Here is a 24,500-nt window from a genome sequence, read left to right as displayed (position 1 = left end):
GATGAAAACATTCTGGAGATTAGTTGTACAGAATGTGAATATACTTAACACAACTGAACTTAATAATAGTTAAGATGATAAATTGCATATTATGTGTATTTTACCATAATTTTTGAAAATTTTTAACTAATTACCAAAAAAAAGTATTTATTATCTAACAGCTTCCACGGGTCAGGAGTCCAGGCTCGGCCTGGCTGCCTTCTGCTCAGGGTCTCGGGAGGCAGCATTTTCATGTGGGGGTTCAACTGGCAAAGAATCGACTTCCAAGCTCATGCAAGTTGTTGGCAGCGTTCATCTCCCTGCATTCTTGCTTCCCACCAGCCGGAGCTGCTCTCAGCTCTCAGATGCTGCCTGTGATTCCTTGCAGTGGGATCCTCTGTCTCAGTCTGTTGTGGTTGCTATAAAAATGACCCTAGTCTGGGAGGCTTGAATAATAATGACTCATTTCTCAGAGTTCTACAGGCTGGGAAGTCCAACACCAAGGCAGCAGCAGATCTGGTGTCTGGGGACAGCCCGCTGCCTGGTCATGGATGCCATCTTCTCATGGTCGCCCTGCGTCCTCACATGACAGAAAGGATGAGGGAGCTCTCTGGGATCTCTTCTGTGAGGTCCCTAAACCCATTCATACTCCACCCTCATGACCTGGTCCCCTCCCAGTGGCCCCACCCCAAATAACATCACTTTGGGGATTAAATTTCAACATATGGACTTGGGGTGGGGGGAAACAAACTGTCAGTATATAGCACCCTCTCCACCAGACCTCTCATAAGACGGCAGGTTACTTCTTCAAAGCCGGTAAGGCTGGTCTCTTTTCAGCCTGCAAAGACAATCTGAGATAATGTAATCTAGTCAAGGAACTGACATCTCCATACCTTTGCCATGTTCTCTCAGCTAGAGGCAGCTCACAGGTTCCTCCCACCTTCAGACAGAGGGATGTAACAAGGTTGTGTTCACTGGGAGTCACCTTCCGCATGTCCGCCACAACTGGGGACCCCGTGTCACACATAAGAAAATCAAAGCTTAGCAAGGTTATGTGCACATCCAAGGTCACCCATCCAGCAACAGGCTGAATGGAGACCTCCAGCTACTGACTTCTGAATGCAACGTCCAGGCTCCATTCGGTCCTCAGGCGTAGGAGCCAACAGGCACTCAGTGGAACAGGACTGAGGCAGCCAATCTCCTTTTACTTGTGGCAGCAAAGACACCCAAACCTTAAGAAACAGCCCTCAAGTCTCAGCAGGAAATTGGCTGGATGATGTGGCTTTTGTGTTTCTCTTCAGTACTCCCGAGTTCAACGTCAGCAATCAGGATTTTAGGAACCTATTCTGAAGTCCAATAAATAATTTTGTTTGTAAAAATACTTTGAAAACAGTAAATCACAGTTTGATCGCTTTTAAAATGACTGCATGTTTAGCCAATTCTTTGAAAGGAAACAGTACCTGACTTGTTAAAAATCACTTCTCTTAGAAGTGAGATTGAGATCATATCAGAGAATCTTGGAACCCAATTAGAACACGTAGTGCTCATTCAGCGTCAAAGAAAGAAAATCTTCCAGCAAAGTAAATAGAGGTGAAGAGATTTACAAAATAAAATTAGCAAGGGACGATGAAAACAAACTAGTGAGATCAGCTTAGAATTTACTTTTGATTTATGCATAACACTCAGAAGATTTCCACCTTCCAAACCTGCTCAAGGTCACCTCCCAGGATTCTTCTCTGCTGGACAAAACTCAGATGCTTTTCCTTGTCACTGTGATAATATTCAGTGACAGAAAAAGGAAATCTATTCCTCACACTGGTAAAACTGGGAATTTACTTAGACAGTTATTTTTCATATTTATTCCCACTTAATAATTATTGCAGGGTATTTGAAAGTCATGAATATCTCAGCTAACTTAGAAGAGATTGGCATTCGTCCAAATGTATGCTTTCCAATAGAATGTCTTAAAACAGGAATAAAGGAAAGCGTGGATGGATGGCCCCTTCTCGTAGTAAAAATGAAGAGATCAAATATCATATTGTGGAGGAAAATGTCACCAAGGAAAACTATGTGCTTTTGTTTCTAAGTTAATTACAAGATCCTTACCTCTCAAGTTCATTTCCTATTCAGCCTTATTGAAATATGCTGTTGTGAATAAAAGTTCATTTTGAAATCAAGCTCAAGAAGCAAGTGGCTCCCAGACACATATGGTATAAACCTTACAGGTTCTTCAGCTATAAAGACCAATGTTGGGGGCAGGTCCTGGTCTGGTGTCCCTTCCTGTGTGGGTATCTCCACCTCAGATATTGGAAAGCAAGCTACTTTTTTTGTTTGTTTGTTTCCACTTAGAAACAGCTTCAGCATGGCTTCATCTCCAGTTAGCATCCCCACCATGGTAAGAAGAGAGAATTTTAGCCTTCCCATTCATCATCATACCAACCAGCTACCACAGGGCACAGCCGTGCTGAGCCCAGGAGCTGTCACTGATCGTCGAAAGGGATTATGGAGTGGCATTAAGTGTGCCGATTGTGGAGGCAGACTGTGTGGGTTTGACACAGTGGTAGGATTTCAGGCAACTTGCTCAACCACTCTGTTCCTCGGTTTTCATATCTGAAAGATGGGATGACAGGAACACTCGCCTTATAGGTTGTTGTGAATACTAAATGGCTTGATTTATCCAAAGCACTTGGAACAGTGTTTGGTGCTATGTAAGTATTTGCTGTCATGATTCTTTCTTTTTCTACAACATGAAAGAAGCTAAATGCATGTTGATTGACCAACTGACAATACAAGTGACAGTAAATTATTAAAGAGCTAAGATCCTCATGATCTGATCCCTACTTACATGTCCAACCTTACTTCCTACCTCCCCACTCCCTTCTCAAGTCTGTGCTCCACCCTCACGAAGCCTCTTTCAGTTTCATAAACTCTCCATCTTCTCCTTATCTTTGCCCTTTGCACCTGCTGTGCTTCTGCTTGGAACACTGACACCCACAGCCACCCTCAACATGGCTCACCTCACTGCCTCCAGGAAGCCTTCCTTGACCCCAGGCTCAATTATGTGGCCCTCTCTCTGCTCCCATGCGCCCCTGGACCCTACATGACATCACTTGATGTTCTGTATTATGATGGTATATTTGTTTCCTCTCCTATTGTCGAGTGAGATCCTTGAAAAGACAACCTGGGCCATGTTCACTGGCTTCCTCTACCTGGCACATGACTTGGCACTTAGTAGGTGTTCAATATGGACATGCTTTTGTCGAATGAATGGACAAATGAATAAATTGGAATGCCTACTAATATCTGCTATTTCAAAGAGTCACTACTATGGGCAAGAGTGAAAGAACTAATTTTAAAAATCTTACAATCCAATTAGGAAGATAAGTGGATGAAAAGTTAAATAATTATAAAAGATTCAAATACTTAGGTAATTACAAATAAAAGTTAAACCCTCTAACACTTATCACTAACCATGATATCACGGTGGCCAGCTAACTCCAAACTCCACTGGAAATATTACAGAGCACAAAGCCTTCTACATGGGTCCAGAAATTAAGACTCATATTTCATTGATGATAATACATTTTCTCAAATTTTAACATCTCAATGATGCATCTTATAAACAATGGTGTGTCATAGTTTAAGCTGAAACATCTTTCTTTCTTAGTGGTACCTAAAACAATGGTGCATCTTACAGTCCATGGTGTGCAATGAAATTCCATGGCAAAATAAGGGGAAACGGTCGAGGAAAACTAATTATTGTATATGCATTTTTTTCCTTAGAGCAAATATCAGAGACTTTAAGGACTGGACGTATGAGGACTTTGCTCGTCTCTCCTGTAGCAAGTAATTACACATAAATGGTTCCAGGGATCCTGGAAGGCAACTCCTTTTCAATGCCCTGAGTGAATATCTGATGAAGCTTAAGGGTAGAGAGCGTATCTTGGCAGCCTACGAGGATAAAACCTAAGAGATGCAGGGATACAGGCTGCAGTAACTACATCTAAACATTCAGTAGAATACCTCACTCTCATTTTTATGTTCTTCTAAATGCAGATAATCTCGCCCCTCTTACACCCTTTTTTGTGAAATTTATGAACGATAAAAAATAACTCTGCTACCTTACAGAACCCTTTATAACTGACTCCTTCCTCTGCCCAATGATCATTCCTGTGTGTGGCTATGTTTTGAAAGGTGATAAACAATTTATTAGTTCCATTAAAGACACCTCCTTATGAAATGAGAGCGTTCCTTAAAGTGACATGGTTCCAGCTAGAATCACAGGTTCTGTCATGAACGACACAGAAGCTGAAGATTTATAATACTTATCAGTAGACTACAACGTCTCACTTGGCAAGTATAATGTTTAATTTATTTGATTTCTTAGCTGATTTCACACTTACTAGGATTTTCACAGTATAGTCACACTAATTCTTTAAAATAATCTCCTTGTAATACCAGGCAGAGAGTGGAAAATAGATTTTTGCCAGAAACTGCTTCTTAAAAAATTGCAAAATAGAGATTTTGGAGGTAACTTATCATGCCTCTGTTGTTTCTCATGGCCTCTGTCAGACACACACACACACACACACACACAGCAACGCAATGCTCTCCTGTCAAACTAAATCCATCTTATTTTGATATTTAAACATATTACATAATTTGTATCTTTAATCAACACAGTCAATTTGGCTAATGCACATGGGTGATTGGGTGTCAATGTGCTAATAACAATGTCTGGGTGCTAATTCTGGAAAGGCTGAATTCCCTGAGAACAAGCCTGGATTAACTACAAGCGTTCGCCTCTTGGCTTTCCTAGAACTATTTGGTTTCACCTCCATTTAACCTTGACATTCATAAACCAGATCTAAAGGTTTGACAAATAGGGATCCAACTTAAACACAGAGTAGAATGCCAAAACTCCTACACATATTCTCCTGGGCAGGGGTTGGGGGGATGTGAAGCTGAATGAGACCATCTGCTTTTAGCACCTTGCACTTTGACCTCATCTAGTAAATATGGTTCAAGAATCATGTAGCCTGTTATTTAAAAGGATCTGTGGTGGGTAAAAGAAAAAATGTATATTTGAGGGGTACTTAATTACCCATGAAAATATTCAAGGACCTGTGGCCATGAAGAAATGATATCATCACATCTCCTGAGTGTTCTAAGGAACACTAGCATAATTCTGAGTGAATAGAGTTCTGTTTTCAAGTAAGTTGGGAATTTTTGAATACAGTGCACCCCCACCCACCTCTGAGTTTCATATTAAGAATCTCCATCTTAAAAGCTCAAAAAAACTCTTGCAGTGAAGAAACCTATTTAAATTTGGTTAACCCACTGTTACCTAAATTGATTTGACCAGAGAACATTTTTTAGCAAGAATATTTTGGGAATGTTGATTAAGCTAAAAGACACCCAGGAGAAAGATCAGGAGAACTCAAGCCCTAGGTTGGCTCTCTTTTAGTTCAATGTACAACTTGGAGCGAGTCCTTTTGTTAAATTTATGTTTTGAGAAAATAAACTAGGTAAGAGACTCTGAGGTCTCTTCCAGCTCATAAATGAAATGATCTGAGAAAATCTAATAAAAATGAAGGCAAGAGGCTGGAGAAAATACTGTACATCACCCAAAGGACTGGGATAAGTGAGGCGAGACTAACAACCAGGGAGGTGTATGAAGACCTGAGCAATTCATCCCCAAGAAAGTCCTACCAAACGCCTCAGGAGCAGGTCCAGATCATTGTCAAGAGAAGTCAGGTTAGAGCCAGGGAGACAAGACCTTGAAACACTAAATAGATATAACAAAGACTGGAACAAGAACTGAGCAAGGAGGGCAGATGAAGAGTCAACCATGTGTGGGATGAAATGAAGTCCACAAAATAGCTCCAGGTGAGGGGTTCGTGGGTGAGCCCAACGACAGAGACTTGGCGAAAGGCCACCCTTTGTATATATGGTGGGCGAAGCTCTGGGAGCAGGAGTGGCCTGGACAAAGGAAACCATGACAGACTCAACAAAATTAAAATTATAGGTCAACTTTCTAGCAATATTTGGTTGGACCTTGAACCTTTTATTAAATTTTGAATGAAATTTGTCTTACAACTCAGGGAACAAAAAGAAAAAAAAATGTAGTTGAATAAAACCAAAGTTTTCCAGCCTAGAATCCCTGGGCTGCTGAGGCTTTCACAAAGGTCAGAAAGGGTCTCCAAGTTGCGTTTCTGCTAAAAGAAGTAGGGCTCTTGCAGCTGTTTTCTCAGGATGCTGATCAAGAGGCCACAATCTGGGGTTGGAGTCCACAGGGATACAGGTAGGGCAAGGGGCTGACACTGCTTAGGGAAAGGCACAAATGCAAATGTTACGACCGGAAGAACACCAGCAGAATAAGAGTCCAAATTGCAGAGCCAAGACAGAGTGATGGTCAGCAGAAGCTGGATGCTCTTGGATTGTGCGCTGTCGTTAAAAAGAATTTTGAGCCCCATATACACCTGCACTGTACGCAAACTACGTATGTGTAGCACTGTACTACTAGGTTAAAATCATTACATAATATACACAAAAAAGCAGAAAATTTAAACCAATGAAAAAATAAATAAATATAAAGTTTCTAATACTGCATGACCCCTAGAATGAAAGCGCTCCACTCGAGACCACTGACGGAAACCAGGTGAGGGCAAGAGAAGATGAAACACCAGCGAGAGGGGAACCAGTCAGAGAGGTGGCTGCAGTCAGACGGGAGCTCACCATCCGGGGCTGTGGATCTGCATCAGGCTGGTTTAAAGAATTAGAAGGAGGGAGGATAATAAGGATCTGAAAGCCCTTTTGGAAATTCAAGACTGAAATGTAAATATACCTGTACCTGTGATAAGACCACGAAACCTGAAAAATCATACTCTTTTTTTTTTAAATTTCAGCTAGAATTATATCAGCTCCATGTAGTCATATTTGCCTCCTAACAGATGACATTACATTTGTTTATGCTTTGATTTAACAAGTAGGGGGAAGATATTATCTTTGATCTACTGAGAACCCTGCAAGACACAGCTGTTGAAATGGAAAAGTAAATATGGAAGTTCTCAGAAGTAAAAATACTGAGAATTATGGGCCTAGAGTATCTATAAGTCTATGATTTGAGGTCATCAACATGGCCACGTTGCTTCACCAGAACGATTCTTCAAGCTGGAAAACACGCTGGATCAGCATCATTCGACAGAACTTTCTACGTAAGAGAAGTCTTCTATTTCTGTGCTCTCTGCTGTGGTGGCTCCCAGCCCCGTGTGATTACTGGGCACTTGAAATGTGGCTAGAGAAACTGAATTTTAAATTTTATTTAACCTTAGTAATTTAATTTGAAGTAGTCCCATGTGGCTAGTGGCTACTGTATCAGATAGTGCATCCCTTGAGTAAAGTCTCAAACAAATATATAACAATCAGTTACTAGCAGCAGTCAACAGAGTTCATGAAGAGTTGGGCAGACTTGCTAAAATTCCACAGTATAATTTGTCAAGTAGACTTTGAATTTAACAAGCCACAAAATCAAAGGATGCCAAGAAATAGGCTTTAAGTAGAAGATATTAGCCTATAACCAAAACGAAGAAAACCCACAGATACAAGAGGGTCAATGAACTGCAAAGAAATAGAAAGAGGATAAAAGCCCATGGGACCACAGTGGGCAGCAAATGGAATGAGCCAGAAGCGTGTCTAGAATGAAGATGATCAGGGCTGAGCTGAGAGATGAGGATGTAAACGTGCCAGCGAGGAATCCCTCCTCTAGACTTGGCTTGCATTTCTGGCCTCCACATCTGAAGAGGGATGAGAAGGAACTGGAGAAGGTCCAAGGAAGAACAAAATGATTCAACTGTTGGATCACAGAGTCACAGTGGGGAAATATTGGATGTATTGTGGCTTTTTAATCCAGAGAAATAGAATTTGAGGGTAACAATGTCTGCCTTCAGGTACCAGAAGAGTCACAATAAGTGGCATCTGCCAGACGGTCCCCATGCACACGGAGGAGGAAATTACACTTAATATACAGCAGGTAAGATATTTCATTTAGCCAGAAGGAAGATTTGTCTATTCAGAGGGAATAGTTTAACAGGGAGGCAGTTTCATTTAATCAGAGATGTTAAACATCAGAGCCTTCGGGGACTGAGCCTAAAATATAAATAAGATACAGACCCTGAGCACCAGGACCTTCGCCGGAGGTGGGGGGGCAGGACTACGTTACCTCGCACCCGACCACAACACACTGCACAAGCCTGTTAGGAAGAGGGAGAGGACTGTTGATGGCTCCACACTCACACCGCCCGCTCCCCGCAGAGGGAGCTGCACAGGGATACCCTGTTTAATGCACTTGGCTTTACCGCATTCTGCAGATACTGCTTTTTTTTTTAAACAAATTGAAGATATGTGGCAACTTTGCCTGGATCAAGTCTATCAGTGCCATTTTTCCAACAGCATTTGCTCAATTGATGTCTCTGTATCACATTTTGGTAATTCTTATAATATTTACAAATTTTTGTCATTATTTTATTTGTTATGGTGACCTGTGATCAGTGATCTGCGTTGTTACTATTGTAATTGTTTGGGGGCACCATGAACCATGCTCACAGGAGACGGCGAACTTGATTGATAAGTGTTGTGCGTGTTCTGACAGCTCCACCCACTGGCTGGTCCACGTTTCCCTCCCACTCCTGGGGCCTCCCTATTCCCTGAGACGCAACAATATTGATATTAGATCAATCAAATACCCTATAATGACCTCAAAGTGTTCAAGTGAAAGGAAGAGTCACATGTCTCTCCTTTTAAACCAAAAGCTAGAAGGATTAAATTTAGTGAGGAAGCTGAGATGTCGAATGCTGAGGTGGCCAAATCCAAGGCCTCTTGCATCAAACGGCCAACTTGTGAATGCAAAGGAGAAGTTCTTAAAGGAAATTAAAAGTGCTCCTCCAGGGAACACATGAGTGATAAGAAAGCAAAACAGCCTTGTTGCTGACACGAATAAAGTTGGAGTGGTCTGGATAAAAGCTCAAACAGCTACAACATTCCCTTAAACCAAAGCCCAATCCACAGCAAGGCCCTAACTCTCTTCAATTCTGTGAAGGCTGAGAGAGGTGAGGAAGCTGCAGAAGAAGCGTCTGAAGCTTGCAGAGGTTGGTTCATGACAGATAAGGAAAGAAACCATCTCCATAACATAAAGGTGCTGATGGAGAAGCTGCAGCAAGTTGTCCAGAAGAGCTAACCAATGTCATTCATGAAGGTGGCTACATTAAACAACAGATTCTCGATGTACGCAAACAGCCTCATGTTGGAAGAAGATGCCAAGTAGGACTTTCATAACTAGAGGAAAGTTAATGCCTGGCTTCAAACCTGCAAAGGACAAGCTAACTCTCTAATGTAGCTGGTGACTTGAAGTTGAAGCCAATGCTCATTTACCATTATGAAAATCCTAGGGCCCTTAAGAATTATGCTAATGCCACACTGACTGTGCTCTATAGATGAAACAACAAAGCCTGGATGACAGCACATCTGTTTATCACATAGTTTACTGAATACTTTGAGCCCACCTTTGAGAATCACTCCTTAGAAAAAGAGATTCCTTTCAAAATATTGCTGCTCATTGACAATACACCTGGTCACCCAAGTGCTCTGATGGAGATGGACAGTAAGATTCATGTTGCTTTCATGCCTGCTGACACAAGGCATCATTTTGACTTCCAAGTCTTATCATGTAAGAAATACATTTCATAAGGCTATAGCTGCTGTAAATAGTGACTCTTCTGATGGATCTGGGCAAAGTGAATTTAAAACCTTCTGGAAAGGATTCACTCGTCTAGATGCCACTAAGAATATTCATAATTCATGGGAAGAGGTCAAACTACCGACATTAACGGGAGTTTGGAAGAAGTTGATTCCAACCCTCGTGGATGACTTTGAGGGGTTCAAGACTTCAGGAAGTAACTGCACATGTGGTGGAAGTAGCAAGTGAGCTAGAATTAGAAATGACTGAATTGCTGCAATCTTGTGATAAAACTTCAACAGATGAAGAGTTACTTCTTACTGATGAGCAAGGAAAGTGGTTTCTTGAGATGGAATCTACTCCTGGTGAAGATGCTGTGAAGACTGTTGAAATGACAATAAAAGATTTAGAATATTACATAAACTTAGTTGATAAGCAGTGTCAGGTTTTGAGAGAATTGACTCCGATTTTAAATGTTCTACTGTGGGTAAAACACTATAAACACTATTGCACACTACAGAGAAATCATTCATGAAAGGAAGAGTCAATTAATGCAGCAAACTTCATTGCTGTCTTATTTGAAGAAATTTCCACAGCCACCCCAATCTTCAGCAACCATCACAATGATCAGTCAGTAGCCATCAACACTGAGGCAAGACTCTCCATGAGCCAAAAGATTACAAGTTGCTGAAGACCCAGAGGACGATTAGCTTTTTTTAGCAATAAAGTACTTTTTAATTAAAACGTTTAATAAAACAGATAAACAACAAGGACCTACTGTATAGCACAGGAAACTATATTCAATTTCTTGTAATGAGTTTTAATGGAAAAGAATCTGAAAATATATATATAGACAACTTACACATTATTTTTTAGACGTAATACTATTGCACACTTCATAGATTACCGTATAGTGTAAACACAACTTTTACATGCTCTAGGAAATCAAAAAATTCATGTGACTCACTTTGCTATGATATTTGCTTTATTGTAGTGGTTTGGAACTGAACCCACAACAACTCCAAGGTTTGTCTGCATACACAGGCCACCAGGACGAAACAAAGCACAACATTAATAGAAGACAGAGCAGCTGGAAATGCCTAATGCCTCATGCTCAAGTGAATACTGGATTGGAATATATGAAAAGACTCAAGATTCAAAGAAGCCAGTTATCTCTTGTCCCAAATCTAAGATGGCAAGGCCTGTAGGACTGAGCCTCCCTGCCTTATCCTGTCATGTGCAGGGAGCAAGGCAGAACCAAAAGAGGAAGCAGGCGCCTGGAAATGGGATGCACAGGGGATCCCGCTGCTGGTGAGTCCTGACTGTGACTACATGGTGGCTAATGTAATTAACCAAGGCTAACCCGGGAAAACTGGATATAATGGATATAGTGCCACCTCCCTGTAAGGTACCGTACTCTTATTAAACAGTCACTTTGCCCAGTCAAGGCTCAGGCTCTGTGAAACCAGAATAGCATCTCCTCTCTTGAGGAGAATGAGTGAAGCTTCCTGATGCAAATATTCCGATTATATCACAGATAAAATCAAGCACTAATGAGAAATCAGAGAAGTGAGTATAATAGAGGGTGACTGCATATTTATGCAACATTGAATTAATCTGAAACTGTGTGATATAAAAATATTAATAAAGTGCCATTTTATGCACAAAATTCAAAATTGTGCAATTCCCAAACCATTGTTTAATTCATCAGGAATTGTTTATTTTCACTGTTATTATACCAAATGAATTGTAGACAATGTTTACACTACTAGCATTTGAGCTGGTAAACAGAAATACCCACCATCAGAAATACTTTTGTCAGATCTGCAAGAAAATTAATCTTTAGTTGTTAGTTTTGAATTATGTAAATTCTTCAAAAATCTAACCCTCATGTAAACCATCACTTCTGTGTACAAGAGCAGAAGAAAGGCATTTCAGGAAGAGCTAAAAATTATGTGCAAATGCATAGAGCCAGAAAGAATTAAAGAAAGGGATGGAGAAAAGGAAGGAAAGCAGAAAGGATGGAGGAGGGTTTGGAATATTCAAGAAACAGTGGGAAGTGGGGGAGGGGAAAAGAGGCTGAAAAAAATTAGTTGTAAAACAACGACTCCCAAAAGCCAGTCCTCATTTCAGTATCAGGCTGTGGTAGAATTTTCATTGATCCACAATTTAAAAAGAAAAACAAGGACAGTGTTTTCTAAAACACTAATAATTTGTTGGCATTAAAACATCCTGTTATGAAATGTTGGCAACAGGAGATGGCAGATGACAGGTAGGGTTGGCTGGTTTGTTTTTTTTTTAATGTCCTTATTTAACAAAATAAAATTTGACAACCCTATAAAGGTCCACAATTTATTTTTCAGAAATATTACTGCTCCATTAAATGCAAGAGACAGGGAACCACAGCAATATGATAAGAAATTTAGATGATTGAATAAGGTACAAGATTAAGGACATTGAGAATAATTCTAGATACTGATTTTTAAATTTGTTTTAAGTGCACATCAATAATTAAGAGGATATACTAGAATAATGTAAATAGCATACACATGTTCCAAAAACTGAGAGAAAAAAGTATAACAAAGAGCGTTATAAATTCAACAAAGGAAAGAAAGAAAAAGGAACTAAGAAAACAGAAAATAAGACAGCAAGAATAAATTCAACCATATCACTAATCACAACAAATATATCTGGGTTACATTAACCACACAGAAACTCCCAGATTGGTCACGGAAACCAAACAAACCAAACAAACAAATAAACATTGTCTGTATTTTTTTTTTTTTTTTTTTTTTGCTGGAATCACATTAAAATAAGACCTTGGAAATTTAAAAATAAAATGACGGAAAAAGATAAATCAGGCAAATGCTAGCTGCAATTTTCCAATGTGAGCTTCTCAAAAGAAGACAGTGTCATGATATTAAAGTGAGATAAAATTTAAAGGGTGGAGCATTTAGACATCAAAATTTTTAAGTTGATAAAAAATAAAATTCACCAAATACCTACAACAGCGCTTAACATAATTGTTTCAAAATATACAAGGCAAAAATTGTTAGAAGAGCAAGCAGAACTGGGCTAATCCATCATAGTGGGATGGATTAATAGACATTTCTTAGAAAATGATTGTGTTTTCAATATGGAAGTAGAGGCTTGTATTTCACAAATAACAAGTTTAATCAAACAGCTATATAAAAAATTGTACGTAACAGAGAAAATACATTTTTTAAGCATTCATGAAACATTTACAAATAAAGGCGGCACACAAAATCCCCACTGGGCTGCAAAAATAGAGATTATTTCACAATCCAGTGGCATTAGAAACTTACAACAAAAGATAACGAGCGTCATCCAACCCCCAAAAATCATGACTTAGAAATTTTAAAGAGCTCTCTTAAATACTTCCAAGTAAAAGCAGAAATCAAAACCAAAATTATAGATTCTTTCAAAATTAACACGAGTGACAACATACAGCAAAATCTTTGAGACACAGCCTCGGCGGTATTTAGAGGTCTTTGATGTGTTTATTGGGTTAAATTATATAAGCATTCGACTCAAGAAATTAAAAAACAAAAAATAAATATAGAAAACAGGGAAGAAAGGAATAATATATAAAAATATAAATGAAGCAAATGTAAAAGAAACTGTAAGTATAAAATAAAATTTTTAAATAGTCAATCAATAAAATGAAAACTGGTCCCTTGGACGAAGAAATAAAAGTGACAATATCAAAAATGGCAATCCTTTAGCACATTTAATTATTAAAAGAAAATAAGAAGGCAGAAACAAACTCTTAGGAAAGAGAAGACAGGCATAGCTACAGATATAGAGGGATTAAAAAAATACAATAGTCTCTGAAACCAGATTACTTGAGTTTGAATCCCAGTTCCATCACTTGGTAGGCAAGGTACTAAATCTCTCCTCCGGGCCTCAATTTTCCCATCTGTAAAATGGTTATAATAATAGTACTAACTTCAAGGAGGATTAAGTGCCCTATATATAAAAGTACTTAACACTATGCCTGGTACCATAGCTGGCAATGTGTAAAGGTTCGCTATTATAATAAGAGTACAAATTCAACTTTCATCTAGGTGGAATGTATGAGTTTCTAAAAATATATAAATGAACAAATTTGACTCAAGAATAGGTTAATAATTAAGAAAGAGTGAGAAATAAAGGCAAAGATTTAGGACAAATCAGCCAACAAGCCTGTTCTATAACATTGTTTTGCAAGAAAAGTGCTAAACCTTGTTTCAGCTGTTTCAGAGCATGGAAACATATAAGGAGTGCACTTCATTTTATTAGTACTTCACAGACATTGCTTTTTTTATAAATTGAAAGTTTGTGGCAACCCTGCATTGAGCAATTCTATCAGTGTGATTTTTCCAATAGCATTTGCTCCCGTTCTGTCTCTGTGTCACATTTTGGTTATTCTAAAAATATTTCAGATTTTTTCATCATTAGTATATTTGTCACTACGTTCTGTAATCCGTGATCTTTAATGTTACTATTGTAAAAAGACTGCAACTCACTGAAGGCTCAGATGATAGCATTTTTTAGCGATAAAGTATTGCACACTTAATAGGCTTCAGTATAGTGTAAACGTAACTTTTATGTGCACTGGGAAACCAAATAAATCATGTGACTTACGTTGTTTCAATATATGCTTTATTCTGGTGGTCTGGAACTGAACCCACAAAATCTCCGAGGTATGCCTGGAAGATGTGAGCAAATCAAATCTGGCAACATATTTTTTAAATACTAGGGAAAATCTTAGGAATGGGTCAGCATTAGGGAAAAATACATTGATGAAATTCAGTATCATAACAGATTAGGAAAAAAGAAATATATGTATATAGTTAGATACTATAAAAAAGAAATATACGTTACATAATTTTATGTATATAATTATACATATGTCATACATACACGTATAATATATATTTCTTTTTTCATAATCGATATATATACATATAGTACCCCCCTTATTCATAGGGGTTCGTTCTAAGATCCCCCAGTGTTTGCCTGAAACAGCGTGTGGTACCAAACCCTATATATACTGTTTTTTCCACCCATACTTCCCAGTGATAAAGTTTAATTTATAAATTAGACACAGTAAGATATAAACAATAATAACAAATAACAAAATAGAACAATTATAATAATATACTATAATAGTTATGTGAATGGGGTCTCTCTCAATTTCAAAATATCTCATTGTACAAATTTAATGTTTTTTCCATCTTAACGAGACACACACTGTGGCTGTAACTTTTATAGTTTGATATGTGACAGAAAAACTAGCATGAATTTTTTTCCTTCTTCACAATTTCAAAGATAGATTCATTCTTACTGTAGATCTCAGCAACTTCAACATACAATGTTTTCTTTTCTTTTTTTTTTTTTTTACCAAGTTAAGAACTTTCACCTTTCCATTTAAAGGAAGCACTTTACAGCTCCTCTGGTATATCCAGATGGCCAGTATTTGATAAAGTATTTTATAAAATTCAACACTCAGCTTAATTAAAGACAAACAAATAAACAAAAATCTTAAGCTAATAAAGGGTATCTACCAACAGAAAATATCACACTTGATGGTGAAACACTAGAATAATGCCCACTCAGGAACAGCACAGGGACACCAGCTGTCTTCACTAGTATTCAATAATTTGCTAAAGGTCCTGGTAATTTCGATAACAGAAGACAATAAGAGAGATAAAGCATTTTAGAAAGAAAGGGACAAAGCATTCTACATTTGCAGGTAATACTATGACCTACCTGTAAAATTGAACAGCTTTCTAAACACTGGCAAAAAATTACGAAGGATCACAAAGGATCACTTTTCACTTAGGGTTCAGTTGCAGAAAATGGAAATTTCTCTAGCTGGTTTATTATAAATTATTAGAAAGCCTGGAGAAATCAGCCTCAGCAAGGCTGAACTTCCAGGAATCATAATTCCTCTATCAGGATTGAGAAAACTGCCCACGAGGGTGGGCAGGAAACCACCCAATCAGGAAGCTGCTGACCACAGGATTACATGGCCTCTTATCATCAGAAAAGAGATTTTCAGATTCAGAAAGTTGCTGACCCCAGAAACAGAGAGTAATGAGTTGAAGGAAAAAATAACAAGATGGAGAAGAATATGTGTAGTATAATTCCACTTACCTTTTATTTATTTGTTTGTAATGGAGGTGCTGATGGATTGAACCCAGGACCTCGTGCATGCTAAGCATGAACTCTACCACTGAGCTATTCCCTCCTCCTCTATTTACCTTTTAAAGAATTAAATAACACATCTGAAGTGCCTGGAATGTAGGGTAGAATACAATCAATGGTCGTTAGCTATTTTTGAACTTTAGAAAAAGTCTGGAATGATACTGTGTAGGTTCTAAGCGCTACTGAAGGCTTTTCAATAGGAAAGTAGTCTGACTGGGTTTACATTTCAGAAAGATCGCTCCAGCCTCCGAGAGGAAGATGACTGATAACACCAGCTGGCGTTTGTTGAGTGCTTCCTAGATCCTAGGCATCGTTCTAAGGACATGACACATCTCACCTCATTTAATGTTCACAACCATCCAATAAGGTCATTACTATTGTTTTCCCCGTTTAACAGATGTGGACTTCAGGCAAGGGAGGCTAAAGAGCTTGCCAAGAAAGTCTTAGCCAATTACCAGTGAAAACATGTTTCAGATCCAAGCAGTCTGACTTCAGACCCCACGATTTGATGTCGACGCCTTTGACTTGAAACAGGAGACAGGGACACCTAACTCTATACCAGGTAGGGGACTATCGAATTAATATGAATCTATGTGACAGACCATGACGATATAGACATAGGAACAGTAAGGGCTGAGAGATATTTTGGTACAAGATAAAAAATGGAGTTTTAAATAGAGGGTAGGGGGAGCAAGGATAGGAAGGTGAAAGATTCAAGAACATTTGGAGTTTCTGGCTTAGATAACTGAGGGGAAATTTGTATCGTTAGCCTGGATGAGGGGTAGGTGATGAACAAGATTTGGTTTCAGACACGCTGAGAAGTTCTAGATGCAGACACGTTTGCTGAGCAATGGCTCTAGTTTTAGGAGCTGGGAGACAGATGCAGTAGGTTTCAGGTACAAGCTCTTATCTCTTTAGCTGTGTGACCCGGGGCACTTTAACCCTTCAAGTCCCAGTCTCCTCATCTGTAGAACAGGGTTACCAAAACTTCCCTGCCAGATTTTTGTGTAAGTCTCAAGTGAGAGAATGAACAGAAAAATATGTTGTTGGCTATTAAACACACACACACAAACAAACAATGGGATTTAAGAAGCCCTCGGTGCTTTAGTAAAAGAATTCAGCCTCATATAGATAAAGTGTGTCAATAAGGTCAATCCTTCCTGTACTTGGTTAACATTTGATCTCCTCTGATGAGTGTCAGCAGTTAGAAAAATAATGAGAAATCAAAATGGCTTTATGGATTCAAGTTTTTAACAAAATCTATATTTTCATAGTTTTTTTTTTAAATGGCTTGAATTGGCTCTCTGAAATCAATACACTGCATTTACAGAGATACTTGAGGAAAAAAGAACAGTGGCTTTTTTAGGATCAATAGTAAGTGACTTGATTCTTATCCAGGCAATGAGCAATCCAGGTTAACTCTTGGGAGCGGGGAGAAGTTGTGTTCAAAACTCAGGCTTGTTCCAATCTTGCTCATCCTCAAGGTCCAGCATCCCTGCCACCTTCAAGACAGAGTAGGATAGTCTTTAAGAGCACCGGCTTTTTTTAAGGGTACTTTTATTCAGGCAGAAATGGTTCATGCAGCAGTTTTATCACTTTTTAGCTCTGTGATTGCAGCAAGTTATTCAGCCTCTTTCAGCCTTAATTTCCTTAATTTGTAAAATGAGTATAATAAAATATCATAGCATAATAGATGGTGGTTGGGATTTTTTAAAAATACATGTGTCTTAGCTCAAGTCTCGCATCTAAGACCCTCAGGTGGAGACTGTGCACAGGAAGCTTTTTGGAGAGTGTTACCCAAGTCAGCAGCAGTGGGGTAGCAAGGGGTTCAGGACTGGACAGGGGGACATATTGCATGGGATGCAGTCACACCAGAGGCCTCAGCTGATTCCCTGGGGGGCTCTGGAGCTGGAATAGCCCTTCCAAGTTGTCTGGAAGTAAGTCAAAGAGCTGGTCCTCTGTCATCTACTAGTCATTGGAGGCAGGCTACTACCTCCCAAGAGGAAGAATAACCCAAGATGAGGCAAGGTTTTACAATTCCTGTAAACTACCAGCTGTCAACACCAGCCAAGAGCTGGAAGAACAATTCTAAAGGGTGATCTGAGTGGTACAAGGCAGCATCCACTATAACGTAGAAAAGAAGTCAGCCCTAGATTGTAAACACCACAGAAGTAACCACCTTCCCTGCTATTTGGTGCCTCTTCCAATGCTAGTTCTAAGCATATATTATGTGCTTAACAAATGTTAGTTGAATGCAGAGAAGATGCACAATGTGTTAGCTATGATGATGATTAACAAGCCTTCCCTGATACTTCCTGAAGGAAGGTATCCTGCACCCTCATTACTTGATCCTGTCTTTCTTATTCCCTTATTCTATTCAACCTTGCTATTCAATTATTAATATTCCACACCATTCCACAAAACATAAGCTAACTCCCTAATTTTATCTTCTCCGATATTATATGTCACTCTTTAGCTGAAAGAAGTAAGAAAAAGAGTCTCCTAATTTGAAAAGACACATGTACCCTAATGTTCATAGGAATACTATTTACAATAGCCAAGACATGGAAGCAACTTAAACGTCCGTCAACCAGTGACTGGATAAGCAATTCCAGTCCTGGGCATATATCCAGAGGGAACCTTAATTCAAAGAGATACATGCACCCCAATGTTCACAGCAGCACTATTTATGATAGCCAAGACATGGAAGCAACTTAAATGTCCATCAACAAATAACTGGGTAAAGAAATTGTGGTGTACACACACTGTGGAATACTACTCAGCCATAAAAAAGAATAAAATAATGCCATTTGCAGCAACATGGGTGGACCTCAAGATTGTCATACTAGATGAAGTAGGCAGACAAGGACAAATATCATCTGGTATCACTTATATGTGGAATCTTAAAAATGACACAAATGAACTTATTTACAAACAGAAACAGACTCACAGACATAGAAAAGAAACTTATGGTTGCCAGTGATGAGAGAAGGAGTGGATGAATAAATTGGGAGTTCAGGATTTGCAGATACTAACTACTGTATATAAAATAGAAAAACAATTATGTTCTAGCACAGGGAACTGTATTCAATACCTTGTAACAGCCTATAATGAAAAAGAATATGAAAAGGAATACATATATATATATATATATATATATATATATATATATATATATATATACTATAGAATCACTATGCTGAACAGAATCACTATGCTGTGCAGAAATTAACACACTGTAAATCAACTATACTTCAATTAAAAGAAAGAATTACTCTTTCATTGTTAGGTCTTCCAGTAGACTATAAGTTGCCTGAGATCTGGGACCATGCAATGCCATTATCTGGAGGCAAGACCAAGCCAGGATGTGCGAACACAGGTAATCCAATTATTTACAACAAGCATCCGTTCTGACTGGCCTGGTCCATCCTGAATGCTCAGTATGCATTGCCATAGCAGTTGTCAAGAATTTTGAAAATCACTTCCGCTTGCCTTCAGGGCTTAGCACAGGTCCTGAAGAATAGTAGATACTTGTAATGGGCTGAATTATGTCCCCAAAATTCATATGTTGGTATCTTAACCCCCAGTACCTCAGAATGTGACTGGATTTGGAGATAGGACCTTTTAAAAGATGATTAAGTAAAAAGGAGGCTGTAATAGTGAGCCCTAATCCAATCTGGCTGGTGTCCTTAGAAGAAGAGGAAATTTAGACCCCAAAAGAGACACCAGGGATGACTGTGTGAGGACCCAGCGAGAAGGCAGCCTTTGGCAAGCCAGAAAGAAAAGCTTTAGAAGAAATCAAACCAGCCAACACTTTGACCTTGGACTTCCAGCCTCCAGAACTATGAAAAAATTAATTTCTGTGTTTAAGTCACGCACTCTGTGGTATTTTGTCATGGCAGCCTGAGCAAACTAATACAGTGCTTCATACATTTTTGATTGATATATTGGTTACTTAGGGCTCAGGAAGGTAAAGGGCAGAATTGATTATTTCATACACCATCCAACAAATATTTACCAACACTGCCATATGACAGGACCTGAGCTCTGTGCTGGGTAACATAACAAAAATAAATAAAATGTGGCCCCACGAACTTGTGAACTAACAGCAATTGCATAAGAGGAGTAAAGGAGAAATGTAAAATTGCTGGGACCCAGGAGGAGAGGGCAATGCCAGCCCAGGGGAAGGTTTCAGTCCGGTAAAGCATCCCAGGAGCCCAGCTGCATGATGCTGGAAGGGGCAGAATGACGCAGACAACACACCATCTCGAAGGCCTGGTATGTAGACTCCAGGCCATAAGGGACAAAGAGAACTTGGCCTTGCTCAAATCCGCCTTTCCAGATCCATCTGTCCCTGGGCTCCCGATAACTGGTCACCCTGGGGATAATGAGATGATTTGCAGTGTGCTGGCTCATTAAAGCTTTAAAGAGGTCTCACTGCGTAGAAACAACCCTCCCCCCGTGATCCAGCAAATTGAGTAGAGCGTCCAGTTGACACTGAGAAAGCACGGGCAACACATCCCGTTGCCTTGGCAACCAGGCCCTTCCCCAGTCTGTGATACTATCATTGAAAAAGAAAAAGCCACAGGCAAAGAAGGAAACTGGACATAAAGGCAACATTTGGCTTAATTAGCTCCATCTTAGGAAAGGGTCTTGGAAGAAATCTGGGGTTGGGGGTGCAGGGGCAAAGATGGGATCACAGGGAGATGAACTCAGTTGTAAACAACAGGAATTGTATCCAACTTTGAGAATTTCTTGGGTTCAGCAGTTCATCTTCCATTGACAAGGTTGCAGTGAGCATAAATAATTGAAATGGTTGCAACCCCAGAGCACCTCATTGGCTGAGTCCTCCCACCACCTCTGCAAGACAGAAAACTCTGGAGCCAGAGACAGGAGAGCCCCTGCCCCCATCGGGTATTTGAAAGTGGCTTGAGTTACCAGCTTGCGGCATTGCTGAAACTCCCACCCCCTTATACCCATCCAGAAGAGCTGAGACCACCAAAAGGACTGAAGGTGGTTATAAGGAGAACCCAAGGGTTCTCTTAGTTTAGAAAACACATTTCCCAGATTCCTCTAGAACCTAGAGACCCTCACTCTCTCATGTTTCAGTTCCAGTCTGTGAATAATTCTCTCTTCTCTTAAATACACTTCTCATATTTAAGACTCAATCCTTTGAGAGCATTGTATTCCCCCGCAATTTTTTTGGAGGTACTGGGGATTGAACCCAGGATCTCATGCACGTAAAACACATGCTCAGCCACTGAGTTATACCCCCATCAACCCCCTACAATTTTTTTAAATAACTAAAACTAGAGCAAATAACAGTGTATATGTTTCCCCCAAACATTTTTCTGGTCAAGTCACCCCTTGTCTTTTCAGCCTATCACCAGAATGTCTTTTTCCTTACACTTTAATCCAGTATTTCTGTTATAAAGTAAATGAATGAGCACAGACCAAGCTCCCGAACACGTCAAGAAACAATGATGGAGTTTAGCAGAAAATGGCTCATAGAAAAATTTTATGAGCCACAAATGTTATATTTTATCCTACAATGTAGGCGGCCTCCCTCCATCACGCCCCTGCCCCCCACCCTCCCCCAGATGCCTCCATTTCCCACAGACACTCCGTTGCTCATTAATCCAGCACAAGAGTTGAATTTTTCAGATGTTGTTTTACGTTCCTGGTCATTGTTTCTTATAAAGTCTTATGAGCTGACTTCCTTGAAGTCCAGAAAATTAATAAAATAATCATGCATGGGAATGCTCCTTTATAAAGAAGAAGCCTATTGTTTGAAGGGACAAGCAGGTGGATCCACAAAGGGTCAAAGCCACGCAAAATCAAACACTAACGCCAAGTTCTAAAACATTCGTATTCCACTGACTGCAGTGAAAGCTAGATGCGTCCTAATGAAATCACTAAACACTTAATCCTTGTGCTTAGTGAAGGGAGATCATTGTTTCATCTCAGCGTGCTGCTTTAAGAAAGTTTTTTGTTTAATCTGGCTTCACTGATCCCATTGATTTGGGGCATGACAAAACCTCTGTTTAGAGCTAGACGTCTAAGAGAGGCAGCATGGCATGATACTGAGGACATAGGCTCTAAAGTCAAACAGATCGATGTGCAGGTTTCATTCTGGTACTTAGTTAAGATGCTTAACCATTCAGAGATGTAGGTGCCTCGCTGCCACGTGGAAGCAATCATATCTCATTGGTGGTGTTTGTTTTAAGAGTTAAGTAAGATTTTACTTCTAAAGTGCCTAACACAGCATTGGGCAGAGAAGACGCTTGATCAATTTTAGGAATAATGACCATAATAGTGACAAAGGGGACCACTACGATGACGATGATGGTGATGGATATGATGATGAAGGTGAGGATGGTGATGCTGAAAGAAAAGGACCAAGAGCAGCTATTATCCACCTGCACAATCCCACTGAACAGGCTCCTCAACTCTTAGAGTTAAAAAAAGAGTAAGCAAGTGCCACACAGCCACCAATTCTGAGCCAGAGTCAGGACAGGACAGGACAGGACAGGAGATCAGAGAGGGAGCTTTGATGCACATGCACACGCATGCAGATGAGAACTTCACCTCCAATAAATCAGCCTTCTCCAGGCAAGCCCCACCCCCAGCATGATGCAATCATGAATCAAAGCATCTATGGTGGGGTCCTTCCATAGACCTGTCTGCACCACAAGGCAGGCATCGCAGGCCTGGGCTCCCATCTTGTTTACGGATGCTTGGAGGGATCTGAAGCTCTCAGCAATTTCTCAGCTGCCTGAGACCAGGAAATCTACCCCAGTACAGTATTACAAAAGTTGATCTTTATCACCTGATTCATATTTGTATTAACAATTGAAAACACGAATAGTGTCTCTTTTTAAATATGAGATTCAGTGGAGGTTGGGGAAGAAGGAAAACCAAAGGTGAACTCTGCTATGAGGGGTGGTGGCAATAAATGTCACCAAGTGGGAAATACTCGAGCCCTGTTCCCAGAAACCGGGAGGCAGTAGCTCAAGGCAGAAAAATGACCATAATTGTATTGCTCAGAAGCTGACAGCACGCATAAATCTGGCACATTAAGCCCTGCCCGTGGATTCGCTTTCCAAATCGCATTTTGGCAGCATCCTTTCTGGGAGCTAGAACCCCCCTCTTTCTGCCTGGAGATTTCAGGTAAATTCCGTCCCTGCAAAAGGTCATTGTTTCAGGCTTTTGCTTGCTTTGCTTGTTCTTTGTTTAGGCAGCACTGAGTCCTACATTTTACCTGGTGAATTACCAGCCACAGGGAAGAAGGGCAGACAGTGTTTGGGTTGGGGTCTCTCTGCTTCAAGTGGCCATTGTGTGTGTGATTTCTCCCTGCTCCCTCCCAGACAAGTCCCATTTGAACCTGGGCTTAAGTAATAAACCTCAGAAAACCACTGCTCAAGCAATTTCCACATTACTAAGCCAGCCTTCTCAGTCAACTGGGCTTTAAGACTTCATTGGGAGATCATGCTGGTGTATACATGTATTTAGGAAAATGCATTCAACATTTGTCATGCTGAAGGAAAGGATTGGACTGTGTCTGGGAAAATCTCTTTTTCACAGAGCAAATGCTGGAGAGAGAGGGAGGAATCTTAAAGTCACTTTTGAAATACAAAGACAAATTATAAACATTCCTTTTAGTGGCAAGTTTTACACTTTGGAATGCATTTTAAACCTCTGGATTTGGTAGCAATCAAAGCATGAGAGTACAAGATTCTGTATTTAAAAGGCCTCAGTGCTCTCAAGTTTTAAGTCCTAGCAGTAAAAAAAAAAAAAAAAAAAAAAAAATAGAAAAGAAAAAAGAAAGTTTCCAGAGAGACCTTCTCTGTTCAGAGGAACACTTTGAACATTACCATCCTCTGAATTTCTGTGTTGAGACCCAGGACCAAACACAAGGTAATGGTGGGAAGGCACCGCCGGGGAGTCAGATAGAGAAGCCTGGGGGTCGGGGAAGGGGGTGGTCAGGCCCATCCCTCCCCACTGTACCATCTGCCCCTCACCAAGTCGCAGTGCCCCTCACCATCATCCCACAAGAGCATGATAACACTCGGAAACATGAGAGACCATGAAATAGAATAAGTGAATCCAGAAGGGTAAATTGTCGAATACAATTGCATGTATTCTGAGGTCATGTCAATACCACAGTTTGCTCAAGATCAAGACCAAAATGAAACATAAACCAAGAGTACTATCTCATAGAGATCTACCTCCGTCAGCAGGCCTGAGAACCAAGCGTGCCAAGAGCAGGAGAAAATCAACGTCCCATCCCCATGGCCAAACTCCCTCCACGTTTTTGTTCTGTTCAGGCCTCAGCTGATTAGTTAGGCCCACCCACACAGGGGAGGCCATCCGCTTTACTCATCCACAAATGCACCTGCTAATCTCATCCAGAAACACAGCCTCACAGACACACCCGGAAACAACGTTTAAACAGCTATCTGGGCATCCCATGGCCCAGTCCAGCTGATGCATAAAGTTAACCATCGCATCTGCCCAGAGCGGAAGTTACAGAAGGAACACTGCCAGCTTCTCCCCACTCCTTCACTCTCAAGTT

Source organism: Camelus bactrianus, chromosome 2 (genome assembly GCF_048773025.1).
Source record: "Camelus bactrianus isolate YW-2024 breed Bactrian camel chromosome 2, ASM4877302v1, whole genome shotgun sequence".
NCBI classification, from domain to species: Eukaryota; Metazoa; Chordata; class Mammalia; order Artiodactyla; family Camelidae; genus Camelus; species Camelus bactrianus.
Note: the sequence above shows the minus strand (reverse complement) of the source record.